This window comes from Equus caballus, chromosome 15 (genome assembly GCF_041296265.1).
Source record: "Equus caballus isolate H_3958 breed thoroughbred chromosome 15, TB-T2T, whole genome shotgun sequence".
NCBI classification, from domain to species: domain Eukaryota; kingdom Metazoa; phylum Chordata; class Mammalia; order Perissodactyla; family Equidae; genus Equus; species Equus caballus.
In genome coordinates this window covers 95,416,240-95,430,311 of record NC_091698.1, presented here as the reverse complement: position 1 = coordinate 95,430,311, position 14,072 = coordinate 95,416,240, and the positions used below count along the sequence as shown (strand labels likewise).

The 14,072-nt window shown below is 42.6% G+C and overlaps 1 long non-coding RNA gene across 2 annotated transcripts in view; it reads right to left on the bottom strand.

Moving 5' to 3' along the window:
• The window catches only part of LOC138917909 (uncharacterized), a 41,129-nt gene that overhangs the window by 14,398 nt on the left and 12,659 nt on the right, over window positions 1–14,072 (bottom strand). For both annotated transcript variants that reach the window (XR_011426571.1, XR_011426570.1), the window contains exon 3: window positions 6,280–6,384. This is a non-coding gene — a long non-coding RNA (uncharacterized lncRNA). The remainder of the gene's footprint in view (window positions 1–6,279; window positions 6,385–14,072) is intronic.

Here is a 14,072-nt window from a genome sequence, read left to right as displayed (position 1 = left end):
ACCACACACAACCTACTGCAACCTTCTAGGCCAAAGCTTGGCATGGCAGCTCATATGGGCAAACACTCAGATTCTCCATAAGAAAGGTAACTTTCTTCTCAAAGGGCACAAAGAGTACGAGGAGATGTTTGATGCCCAAATCCTTCTATTCACCCCTCTTGCTGTCTTCCTATTCAGAATCTGGTGAATAGAAATATCAATGGTAAACTGAGACTGGAGACGGCTACTTGGGCCTGGACCCGACCGAGTATCCCATCTAAGCGAAGCAGCTGGACCCCCAGGCAGGCCCACCTTGACTTATACGCCTAGTCTTAGACTGAAAAGCCAGAGCAGGGGGCCTCCCCACAATGGGAATAGGAACAACACAGATGAGTTTAATCCATAAAAAGAAAGCAAAGGAGAACCCACTGAGTCTGCACCCTGAAGACACTGGGCAGCGGTTGAACACAGAGCTCAGGGGCCATGGTTGGGACCAACAGGATGGTCTGGGCCCCCCTCCCCTTGTCTCACTCCAAGTCCTTGAAGAGTCAGCTCCTTCCCAGGCAGCCTGGGTCTCCCAGAGGATCCTTGATTGGGCCCCAGAACAAAGAGTGGCCCCTGTGGCTGCAGCCCTCCCCTGTCCTGAGGCGCAGGCCAAAGCTTGATGCACCCCGTCTCCAAGTCCAGGATCTGCCCTTGGAGCTGAGCATCTGCCTCCACAGAGCCCTCCAGCCATAGATCAAAGAGGCAGCAGCCCCAACCCCTGCCACTCTCCTTTCCTACCTCATAAGTTTATTTAAAAACTCAAAGAAAAAAAAACTTACTACTTCATGAGGCTGCCAGGGCAAGAGAATTTGGGCCTAAAATAGTGGTTCTTCAGTGTGGTCCCTGGTCAGGAAGCATCGTCATCACCTGGAAACTTAGAAACACAAGATCATTGGACCACAACCCAGAACCACACACACAGATCTTCCGGGGGCGGGACTTAGCAGCCTTTGGTGTCACACACCCTCTAGGTGATTCTTATGCACACCAAAATTTGAGAACCACCAGACTAAACAAGGTCGTAACTACACTAACAAGATTAGCTACTTGTCCGCAAGTGGGGAGGAGAAAAGAAGCAGAGAAAGAAAGAAACCCACTCCAAGGCTTTTTCTTCATGGAGAGAGAGAAACTGAATTGTGTGGTGGATATCATAAATTTTCCTTTCTCTTAGATGATTTTGCAACAACATAAAAAAATGAGAAATAGTCACTAAGAACCAATTCTGAATTACTGAATTTGTCTTCTCACTGCTGTCTACCCTCCTCATTGCTACCAAGGTTATTTTTCTAAATCAAGTCTAGTTTCCCACCTTTCTCAAAGAGGGTGGTTAGCTCCCTATTTCTAATGGAGTAAAGCCTAAACTATCAGGCATAGAAAAATAAGGCCAGTCATCAACTTGCTTCAAATCACCCTTCCAGTCTAAAAGCTCATATTAAATTCTATGCATCAAATGGAGTAGGCAGCTTTGAATAAAGAAACAGAAGAGAGTCTCCATTCTCTACAATAGTCTCCTGTATCAGAAGGCCCCAGGGAGCAGGTTAGCAATGCAAATGTTCAGATACATCCCCAGAGAATCAGGTGCATGGGCCCTGGAACAGGACCTATCCATCTGCATTTGTCAAGGGCCTCAGATCAGCGGGCTGCAGGTGTCTGTAGATCACGTGCTGAGAAATTCTGCTCTACATCTTTAATACTGTGTGATGCCTGGCAAGTGCCTAGACTTTAAGCATGCCTATTAAGCTAGCGCCTATCAACTACTGAGAGGTGCCACAGTAATAGTTTCCATTTTCAGATATTTCCATTTGATGAAATCCTCTAACCTCCCTCATCAAATCATCCTAACATCTTACAGCACACAAATATTATTTATTTTGTCCTTTTAAAACACCAATAAGGACAAATAGTTTCTACATCATTTTGACTGTGATGTCTAGTACTTAAATGTCTTAAAACTTGAAAGGCAGGAACACCAGAGCTAGCACGGCGCTCCACATGAAGGAATGGTCAGTAGGATTCCAGACACATCCCAAGACCTGCTCTCATTAATGTCTTCATTTGAGCTCCTTTCCTAATCAGGGCTTCCACGTCTACCTTCAGATGGCTGTTCGGGGCTGCTCAGCCAAAGGGCAGCCATGATCACTCCTTCTGTAATTTTGCCATTTAAGTTTTTTTTTCCCTCTGCAAAGTCTCAGAACAAATAGATTCCGTTTGCATGAATAATGCACCATGCTCCCAGGCACAGAGGAGAAGTCGAAGTCTGCAGAGCTACAAAAGGAAACTTAACCAAGAGCCATTTCCAATGCTTTGCCTGCATCAAAGAGCTTAGGGCCCATTTGGGAAAATCTTTCTCTTTTTGGTTAAAGTTTTGAAATTCCTTCCTTTTTACTCCTAGCTTTTTAAATACCACTTCATCAAGTCAAGCATGCACTTTCTGGTAATGGATTGGGAGTCAAAAGCCCCGATTCTAGTTCTAGGTTTACTACTAGTGGCTGCATGACTTTAGATAAAACACTAGACCCCTCTAAGACTCAGTTTCCTCATCAGCAAAATGGGCCAGGTGGGGAGAAGAATTGGGTGGTCCCTAAAATCCTTGTGCTCTAAGTAGTGCAGAAGGGGGATACGAAATGCTACATTCAAATCCAGACAGTAGGAAACAGATTCCACTCTAATGAGGACGCTCTTACTCCTAGATATTTCACTACTCTGACCATACTTTCAAGCTTAGATACTTGCAGATGCGAGATTATAAGAGATGAGGAAGAGGCACGTAATGAAATCAGAGATACTTAATTGCCTGAGTAAATGTTTTTAAGGATTGCCATTTCACATGTTGCGCAGGAGTCGGGGGAGTACATGTTATCGAGTCCTTACACTTCTCGTTCTCATTTCAAGAAAGAATTTTGAGGTTTATCCCAGCGCTGGAAACTCTGTTAGCCTGGGATAAAAATACAGTCATGAATTAAAACACCCTGGAGTCAGTGGTCACTGACAAAGTGTATAAAGATTTGACTATTTCTCCTGTTAAGGGCAGATTGGAAGACAACATATGGAAACTGTTTCATTTTACTTTACCAGGCTAAACTAAGGTAGGTAATTAAGATTCACTGCCTAATTAACTTAGAATGACCATACAGAGAGTAACATATTCTGTCACTTTTTAAATATCAAGGTTTATCCATATAGAAAAACAAAATTATATATAATGGAAGGTCTCACTGTTTGTTCATGTTATATTGTTAATGATGCCCCATCCTTTTAGGATTACAGAATATCTGTGCTGTGCCCTCTGTTTACAAAGAACGGACAAACGGGTCCCAGAAGTTAATGACTGTGGTGTGACAGCTAGTTGGTGACAAAGACAGGTCTCAAAGAAGCCCTCATGGTAGATTAGTGCTTTTTCAAATTAGTCATTGAAAGGATTCGTTTTTATTAAGAGAATTATTTCTATTTTATTGTTCATGGTTTATTGAGCAATTTGGGATCAAGGGCATCTTTGACATTGGGAACTGATGGAGTACGGATAAAAAGAAAGGAGAGAGATTCCTTTTTTTCAAATGTACTCAAGTACCATTTATCTATTTTTCACAATCTACCAACAAGGCAAGCTAAGCCCCAGCTCCTTTCTTCATAAAAAGACTGAAAAAGGCACAGCTCAGAAATAAATTCAGCCATAACATGTGTTGCCCAGGGTTTGTTGGGCTCTGAGCAATTTGTGACACGGCAGAGCAGGATAAGCAGTGCTTTTGTGCACTGCTCCCTGGATGCTGTGGGAGGCCTGGCCCTAGAGTGAAGTTCCAGAGCCCGAGGGTGCATGAGCAGGGGAGCTGCCCAGAGGGACCAGGGCACAAAGGGTCAAGGGATGGAGCAGAAGCTGATAAACTCGCTTGAGCGATCAGCTGTGAGGAGTGTGCTCCAGCCAGTAACAGAAGACAAAGTCCAAAGGCCAGAAGCAAGGTGGATCCTGGGGAATATGAGAAATGTGAAAAATTCAAGTTCATCACTCAGCCCAGGTCTAGACTATCCATGGTTTATTTACAACCTCCTGGCCCTCGAGGTTTGCCGCTGAGTGAATGGATAGATGGACAGCGGCAGATTCTAAGAATAGTGTTTCCTTTGCCCCTTTTCCAGCAGAGTGGGACAAATCACGTCACAGTATTGGCAGGAACGGGAATCACTGTGGAATCTCTACCAAGCAGGGTGATCATTAGACTCGTCCTCCTGAGAAAGAATATCTCATGGGACTCCTTGTGTTTTAATGTTTTAAAATCAAAACCTCACCCCCAGGAAGGGATAGGGAAAGGGGTTCCCGAAATAACAAATGCCTGAACATGACTGAGCTCAGACATTGGAGAGAGAGCTATGTTTGAAAACTAAGAGTTAACTGGTAAAGCTAACAATGTTTGTATTTTGACCAGATAGCACGAGAGAACAACATATAATAGCGCCAGCAGTGGACCCAGTTCTGACCTGGGTCAGCCCTCGGTGCCCCGCTCCCAACAGCTCAAGCCTTCTTTTGGAGAGACCAGCCCACCACCAGCTCCACAGGATCCAGCATTCCTAACTTCTCATGCCAACAAGTGGCAGCATTACCACTGGCCTGCCTCAGCCCAAATCTCTGCAAAGTGACCTTTAATTCAAAGTGCCCTTGCCAGGTTGCCTGTCACCTCTCCCCTAAACACAACACTGGGGAGTGGGCAGCCCCAAATTGCAGACACAAATGATGATGTCCTGGGTCTGCAGCCATGGCGGGAGGGGGACTTGGACTAATTACTGTGTTTGAAGACAACTCATCAGGGTCACCTCCTTCACAACCACCAGCACCTCTTTGTCAAGCGGAAATGAATCCCCCCCTCCTCCTACCCTCACCCTCAAGACCCTGTACAGGGAAGAGGAAGACACTTCAGGGGAGGGCTGACTAGTTGTTAGAGCATTCACTCATTATTGACGGGAGGGTGTGTGGTGGGAGAGAGATTGCGCATTTGTATTCTAGAGATAGAACAGACATAGCAAATGCTTTCCATTACCGCAAAGGGGGCACCTCTGTTTCAGAACGAACAAATTAATTAATGGATGAATGGATTAATTATGTTTATAGGAGATTTGTCCTGCGTTAAAGGCCCTATCAGGACACATTGGTCTTGACTTTAACCATTCCTGTTTCTGCAAGAAGTAACTTTAGCGCTGCCAGCTACTGCCAGCTTTAGCTGTGACCTCAGAAAAGGCTGATCAGATGCTAGCTGCTTTGATCTGAGCCATCCACTAGGGACACAGAAGGTCAAGCCTGCAGCCCACAGACCCTGTAAGAGACTCTGACGAGCTCATCCTGTATTGCCGATGCTGGGACTCAATGCCGAAAGCAGTTTTGTGGCTACTGGGAAGGGGCACGATGGGTGGAGAGCATGTCCTGTCTTGGCCACCAGGAGACCCAGGCTCGAATGCACAACCCCATTTACTGCCTGTGGGAACTCAATGGGAAAGCGGGAGAGATTTGTCCTTCGTTTTTCATTCTCAAAACTTAGCCCAGTGTAGGAACTCAACAAAGCGAAGAGGAGTGAAGAGAGAGCCAGGGAGGGAGGGACTGCCCTCCCTCATGAACTTGTCGTGGTGACATCACAGGGAGAAGCAGCACACAGGCTTTGTGGACTGCATGCTGCTATATAAGTTTAAGAGTTCTGTGAGATAAATGTTAGCCCCCAAATGCCACAATCTGAAGGTTAGTAAAAAAACCTTGATGGTCGCTTCTGGAAGGATTCATGCAAGATTTTCCTGTATGGAACAAGACTTAGTTTCCCCGGTACATGTGCTGGGTCACAGACCCCTTCTTCGGAACATGAGGGGTTGATTCCCTTGGACTCTCAGTGCCAGGCTCTAGTGAGAAGCAAACCTCTTGGTGCCACAGCATGTTCACAGGTCACCTGTTTACATCGTCAGGAATAAACAGAGGTGGTGGCATGGGATTGAGGTCCAGGATGGGACTGTGACAGGATGGGAGGGAAAAGGGAGCTATGTCCTGGCAGTGGGATGCAATGCCAGGCCAGGGGTACCCCTGCCTAACTGCACTCACACCTTCAGTTAATCTTCAGAGAGACACACGTTCTTAACCATCTATTAGGGTTCAGGGAGTATGGTTGAGTGGACAAGAGAACAGGTTCTGAAGACAGACTGCCTAAGTTCAAACCCTGGCTTTGTTTCTCCCTGGATCCAAACCTCGACACTCAACTTCTTGACGGCCATGGAGATGATAAGAGTACCTACGTTGTTAGCTTGTTGATAAGGCACTGAGGATGGTAACAGCCACATAGCAAACGTTTGGTAGCCTTTTACTCTCATGACTCCCTCCAGGTGTGCCTGGGTCAAAGGCTTGAATTAAAATAGAACAATTATAATGGAACAGGCACTGGTCAAGACAAATAATATCTCATTTAATCGCGTATATCTCAGTCTTCACAATGAGGCTGTGAGGAAGGAGCATTTTCCTATGACAGATATGAAAACTGAAGTTATGACTGGTGTTCAAGATGGAACAGCTGATGAGCACTCCAGTCTGGAATTAACCCAAGTCCACTTCTTGGAAAACAGCACAAGCAAGACTGCGTTTGCTAACACAGATATCACCCAAAACAGGAGGATCCGTGCAGACAACACAGTGGTTTTTGAAGAGGTCTAAGCCTGACGCCAACAGCCCTGGGAAACAAAATAGTCAGTAGATGGAGAGAGAACACATTACCAAAACCACAGAGGCGTGGAAAAGACCTCCAGCTCGGTCACGAGGCATAGAAGCTACAGGCAGAGAGTTCTTAGACAGGGAAATTTAAAATGTTGCTCCAAATCTTTAATGAAAGATAAAAGCTGAAAGCTCAAAGATCCTCTATTTAAAAGTGACCTTCAGATTTTACCCAATTGAGTGAGAAAAATATCCAACTCAAAACCCTCAAAATATCTAGGAATGTCAGATTCTAGTATTTGTGCTGAAAGTCGAGTAATGAGGGATCAGATCTTTAAGGAAGGTTTGATGAATTCTGCGAAGTCCAGGCCTAAGAGCAATGCCCCAGCGAGGATTCTCTCCCCCTTCTCAAACCTCTGATGACATGGCCAGAGACTGCCTCGGGGAGTTTGAGGGAAGTCTGAGAAAGGGGAAGCGGGATGCAGCAGAGATGCGTCACTAAACCTATCTGTATTTCTCACGAACTTCCCTAGCGAAGCGCTCTGCCATGCCAAAGGGAGAAGATATTTTCATCCCCTGTTTTATAGACTTGCTGGACTCATAGAGAGCTGATGTGGGGAATGCCACTCTCCTGCCTCCCAATTCTGCTGGACAAGCACAAATTATTATGTGCTTTAATTTAATTTCTTTTAATAGGAGGAAGAACATTGCCAATAATGTATATGATGGTGCTTTGTAAGAAATAAAAATAAAGCCTTATACAAATGTATAAGGAATGATGGTGATCATGGTTATAAAGACAAACATTATGCAGCAAAGGAAAACAAAACCTAAATTTTAACAACAGAAGAATAATTAAGTAAACTCTGGCTTATCTATATGATAGAAGGCTAGACAGCCAGTAAAAGTCATTTTATGAAGAACTTTATATAATGAAAGGAAATGTCTGTGAAATAATGTTATATGAAAATCATACATTGTTTGCCTTCAGGTAAGCTAGATGGGTGGATGCACAGATGGATGGATGGAGCAGAGACAATGAGAGGGAAGGAAGAAAATTACAGTAATACATAAATAAGATTTACCTCAGAGTGGGTGTACCATGGATGAGTTTTATTTTGTCTTTTATTTTGATTTCTTTAATTCTACCCTGTCTTGTTCTAAAAGCAATTTAAAGTTGTTTACAGCATACATACAAGGTAAAATTAAATTTGAGAGAACGTAAGCTGGAAGGAATAAATATAAGAAAGATAAGATATTGCCAACAGTGTGGCTGGTCTGCGGAATGCCTTGGGTGAAGCCCTACACATTAGATAGAGATCGGCCACAAATTCACCCCTAAGCTTTTTAGTCACCAAAACAGAGAGGGAGACGTGTAGAGGCAGATGACGTGGCGCATGAAGATAAAACAAAGCATTAGCAGGAAAAGAAAGCAAAATGATTCCACTTAAGGAAGATAGGAAAGAAAGTTCTCCCATGGTTCTCTGCTCAAGAGGACACTGTGGAAGGTGGTGAACCCTCTGGTGCCCTCTGTGACCCAGTGGGTGGCCCACAGAGGATCCCAGTAGCCTCTGTGTAAGCTGAGGGCAGAGGGCCAAAATGCAAGTAAGAAGAACAGCTAGCACGTAGGGAGCGTTACTAATTCCCAGGCTCTGTGCTCCATCACTCGCACACACGTGCTCATCTAATCCTCACACAGCCCGGCTGTGTATCATCATCATGCCCTATAGACCCAGAAATGGGTTTAGAGAATAGCTCAAATTCAATGAGCTGGCAAGTGGCAGGGCCAGCATTCTGATTCCACTTGTCCAACACCATTCACCATCATGCTCTGTTGCTTCCCAGCCTAGAAAAAGAAGCAATGTTCCGGGTTCTGTACAGGCCAGTGGCACAATGCCAAAAAGCAGTTCAGTGAAAACAACTCTAGATGGGATCCTTTTTCTCTTCATGTTTTTTAGTATTTCTAAGCTTTGGCCAATGATTATGTCTACTTATAAATTATCCACCCTCTTGGATTCCCTGCACCACTCCTCAAGCCCGCCTGACTTTCAAATTGACTTTAAGAGTTCTTGAGGTACTCCTTTCTCTCTCCCTGATAAGGGACCTCCTTCTCCTCCGGGAAGCAGAGAATCACCTTGTTTTGTTAGTAACCTCATCCTCAACCTGCAGCCTCTATGTTCAAATGTAAAGTTCAACAACGAGCTCTTTCTGCGAGGTGGGTTCTCAGAGCGAACTTCAGTGCACTGTGAACACATTACTGAGCCCTTCTCTGCCTCATTTCGTTGCCTCACTTGTTGCACTGAACCCTCACCACATCCCTTTGACTGTGTGCTCTGTTAGACCCAATGGGCAGAGGAGGATACTGAGTCCCAGGAATTTTAAACGACATTAAACTGACCAAAACAACATTTACTAGAACTGGTAATGTTGACTGGAGATAAAGGCCCTCATACATTCACAGGTGGAGCATAAACAAGAATAGCCTTCATTCTCCAGGCCTGTTTTATAAGCACGCCAACAGTGCCGACAGCATACAGAGCCTTTGTCCCAGAAATTCCACCTGAGTAGATTATTCTAAGGAGACAAGTATAAATGAGGGCAAAATTTAGCTAGTAGGATGTTTCCTAGCACTGGTTATAACAAGGCAAGACTGGAAACCAAATGTCTAAAAATAAGAGTATTTAGACAAATTGGGATCTATCCTTATAATGAAATAGCACGCATCCATGGAAAAGCTATGTTGTAGAACAAACTATATTTATTGACTTAAAATTATTTTTGTTTCTAATGTATTTAAAATAAGAAAACTTGGTTATGAAACTATTTGTGTAACAGGATTTCATTTCTTAAATAAACATTGTGATATTGCGTGTAAGAAAAAAATTCAGAAGAATGTAAAGATAAACTATAAAATGCTAATAGTTATTTCTAGGAGTAGAGTATTACCAGTGGCCTTTAACTTGTTCTTTTGCATATACATATTTTTAAAATTTATCTATAGTGAAAAAGAAAAAGGAATTTTCAAACAAAACAGGCAAAACATACCAAATCCTCAGTTTTGCATTTCTGTCTACATGGGAGAAAAGAACGAAGATATCGATAAAAAAAAACTACTGATAAAGCCAAGTCAGAATATTCTTCTACGTTTGTCTGTGGCATTGCCATGGGCAGAGCTAAAGCTTCAAAAATCCTTCACCTCCGGTGGGCGTTGATGGAAGACGCTCGTGGAAGTGCGGAGCTGTCACTTGCAGCATGCCAAGCTAGGGATGTCAATAAAAGTAACCCAAAGCTTTTTATTTTAATGCTTTCAAGTTCAGATTTAGAGCCATGGCTACAAGGAGAGGGACATCAACCCAATTTTTATAATGTTCGTACGAAATTTCCTTTCACTCAGACCTTCCCCATCTTTGATTTCACAAGGACACACCTACCCCAATGGATGCAGCAGTGGTTATTACAGCTTTCATGGAGGCAGAAAGCACTCGGTAATCAAAGAAAATTCTGCTCCCACATGAATAAACGCAGTTTGGACTTGTCTATCAGTAAAAGACCTCTAAGGACTAGAAGACGTAAATGAGAATAATTTTAGTTCTAAACTGTTTTTAAAATATGTTCTAGCATGTTTAAAAGCAGAGTGATCTAATGTACATCAGCAACGCTTTTGCTTGAAAGCTGCTTCCATGTGTTACTAAATAGAAAGATGGATCCTGGCCTTTTATCTAGAATAGCATCTAAGAAAATGAATGTTTTCATTTGGCCAAACTTCCGTCCTCTAAGAAAGATGTATTGCGTGCCTACTAGAAAAAACAAAGATGACCACATTCTGCTGCAGTGGCTTTCAAATAACAGAAAGCCACTAGACACTCCCTCACCATGTTTCAGCTAGACAAGTCACCAAGTAACTTCTGAGCTTCCATATAAAATGTCAAGGAGTTTCAAGGCTTAAAAATGTTAGAAAGCCACTGTCCAAAGGGCAGTCCTAAGGATACAAGGCCCCTCAATGTCTCAGCCTTGGCTTTCCTCTCTCCATGCTTTCCACTACCACTTGGAGGATTTTCATGTCCTGATATACATCTTGCTCTTTCATGGCTCCAGGACTTTTCACGTTCAGCCCTTTCTGCTGGAACCACCTTCCTATCCTTGACTACCTGGGAGCTGCTGACTCACTTGCTCAGACATCTCCCACTCAGTGAAGCATTCAATGGGCACGGCCAGCCCTTTCCACCTTCCTCAGCAAGGTCAACCACTCCATTGTCTGCAGTACTTCCTGCACCTTACAGAGGATGCACTATATGAGTCACACGCTTAGCTAGAATTTACGACATTTACATCTTCTCTACCTAATGTGAGACTTTTAAGAGCAATAATATAGGTCATATATCTCTTTTTGACTCCAGCCTTAACATAGTCCTCTTCTCAAAAGTAAGGACTTAGTAAAACTTGGCTGACCTGGACCAAAAGACTATGTCAAGTCATCAAAGCTAGTGATAAAAAGGGAAAAGGGAAGATGGAGGAGGAAGAGAAGATGGAGACAGTGGGAGAGTCAGGAGAAGAGCGAGAGAGAGGGGACTTCGGGGTGAAATGCTCAAGAGTGTGATAGTTTTAGGATTTAAAATCTGATTTTCCTTGCCAAAATTTTCTTCTTGTATTACATCTATTGTTTAATTGACATCAAAAGTAGACGAGCAAGTAGGACAGTAATATTAAAATTTGTATTTTTCTAGAAGAAAGTGCAGTGTTTGGGAATAAGTAGGCTGAGAACAGCAAGGCACTCTTCCAAGTGTGGGGGACTGGAATTGGCCATCCCAAAATATGTCTCTTTGGCATGAGGATTATTTGGGGCTGATTACTTTAAAAAAAACTGCAGACAAGAATGAAACTCTGAAAAGTAGGATTTACTTACCCTTTGTTAAGAGACATTTACATTTGTAAAGGAAATCTCCATCTGTAAAGGTGTCTCCCTCTCTGTACCAGGAAGAAGGCCAGATGACCTTATCTCTAGAAAATCTTAATCAATGCGGAAGGCAAGGACTTAAATCTGCATAATAACCTTACCCTTGTTTACTGTACTTTTTGGTAACCTCCTATGATGGACTCCCCTCATCCCCAACATCCTCCTTTGTCTTTAGCTGAGGGTGGTATTTAAGGGGAGAACCTCCAACATTTTGGTGAGTTGCTCAGTTTTCCTGAGCCTCTCCTGTGTATACATATTATAAAGCTTTGTTTAATTTTCTCCTGTTATTCTGTCTCATGTGAATTTAATCCGTTCTCCGGCCAGAAGAACCCAGAGCGGGTAGAGGAAATGTCTTCCTCCCCTACACAAGTATGGCGATAAGAGTGTTTTAACAACCTATGCTTGAGAAATTACTATATCTAAATATCTTTGTCCACTTTGCCTTCAAAAAACTCTATGACTACATTTCTCTAAGCATGTTTCATAGAAAGGGTAGCAGGAGAGAAAAAGATCAAATAATTTCCTGCTCAAAAAAATTCAGGAAACATTAAGTTAAATAAAAATTGTTTTCATGCAATACTAGTCAGGTCTTTAAAATACTTTTATGCATTTTGAAGCCCTTGGAGAATGTAGAATTTCCCAAACTCAGTTAACTGTAGAGTCCCTTTTTGACAGTGCATCCCCTGGAACTAGTGTTCCTTGAAACACATCTAAGAAAATAAAGTCCTACATAGCAAGTAGCACATAGTAAGATATCATTCCTCTTTATTTATAGAGGGCACTGATGCTAAAGAAATGTTCTCAAGAGTATATGGCGAGTAAGAGTAAGGATTCCAAGCCAAGTACCAGAGACAACTGTTCACTGTGATTCCTAATCACTGAATCTAACGCAAGTTAGATCTTGGGAATGTTTATTTTGGCCTGAATTAAATGTCACAAGTCAGGATTAAGTGTGAAACTTTTAGACCCCCAAGGCTTTATCTATAGAGTCTCATATTCACAGATGGTCCTGAAACCGGCCTAATATAATGGGGATCTCAAAGCCAGAGCCAAGCCCTAAGGCTAGGCTATGAGGCTAAGTAATCACACATAGATGGAGGAACGACATGCCCATGTGGTGACATGAGTAGTGCACAATAATGCCCCCTGCCCCACCATATAATAGCACTGTTAAATTGTACATTTTGATAGATTTCAATGGAAATGCACAGCAGTTTGCGAGCATCTAGATACTAGCATAGATGATATTATTAGATTACCAAACAGATCTGAAAGAAGAAAGATATTCACATTATAATTTAACTCCTTTTGTCCATCAACATCACCGAAAATGAAATTATCTGGTCACAATCTTCCTCATAAAACAGTAATCTCATAAAACAGAAGTTAGTTGAAGGTACAACCTCCTTTGTAGTGTTATGCCTATTTTTTCGCCACTGAATCACTATAGATTCATATAATCCACTTTCCAAGTTGTATTCAAGGCACACCCTAAGCATTAGCGCTGTCAGAAACAGGCACTATTTTAGAAAAAGCACTAAAACACGGATCAGGAGACTTGACTCTGTTGTCAACTAGTTGTACCACCTTAGGCAAGTCATTTGCTCCCCCTAAACTTTATTGTTCTAATCCCTACAGCAGCCATTAGCCATATGTGATTATTGAACAATTGAAATGCAACTAGTCCGAATTGAAGTATGCTGGAAGTGTAAAATACATACTGAATTTCAGATATTTAACATGAGAAAAATAATATGAATATCTCATTGATAAATTTTATCTTGAATTCATATCGAAATTATACTATTCCAGATATATTGGATTGATTAAACTATATTAACTTCACCTGTTTCTTTTTACTTTCTCTTTTTAATGCAGCACTAGAAAATTTAAAATTACACATGTGACTCACTTTACATTTCTACTGACAGCACTGGTCTGATCTGTCAAATGAAATGGTGGTTTCAGATTACTTCAGAGTGGCCTTCCAGCCCTCAAATTTTAAGATGGAACACTGGAAGGAAAATAAATCAGGGGAAGGTCTGAGGCATGAATGTTGATGGAAAGAACCAGACAAGACAATGTTCCAGTCAAGACTCTCAGTACCAAAAATCACACTGGAAACGCTGGGTGCAGTGGTGGGGAATGGGGAGTGGGGGGGAGGAGGGGACTGTGGGTGGGGAGAAGGGGCCACTGGGACAGGGGAGGTGACCAAATAGGAGGAAGAAACCTCTCTCAAGATGTTGTCAAGGGTGAATATTGGTGGATTCAACAAATTTTATTTCCTTTGTTTTGCACTTTACTTCTTCAAACAGGTATACACAGCTTGGGGGCTTTTCAACCTTAGTGGAACAAGAAAGGATAAGGGGTTAAGGAAGAGAAAACAGAGCAAGAATGTGTAGCTTGCTAACTTGTACCCCATCCTTCAAC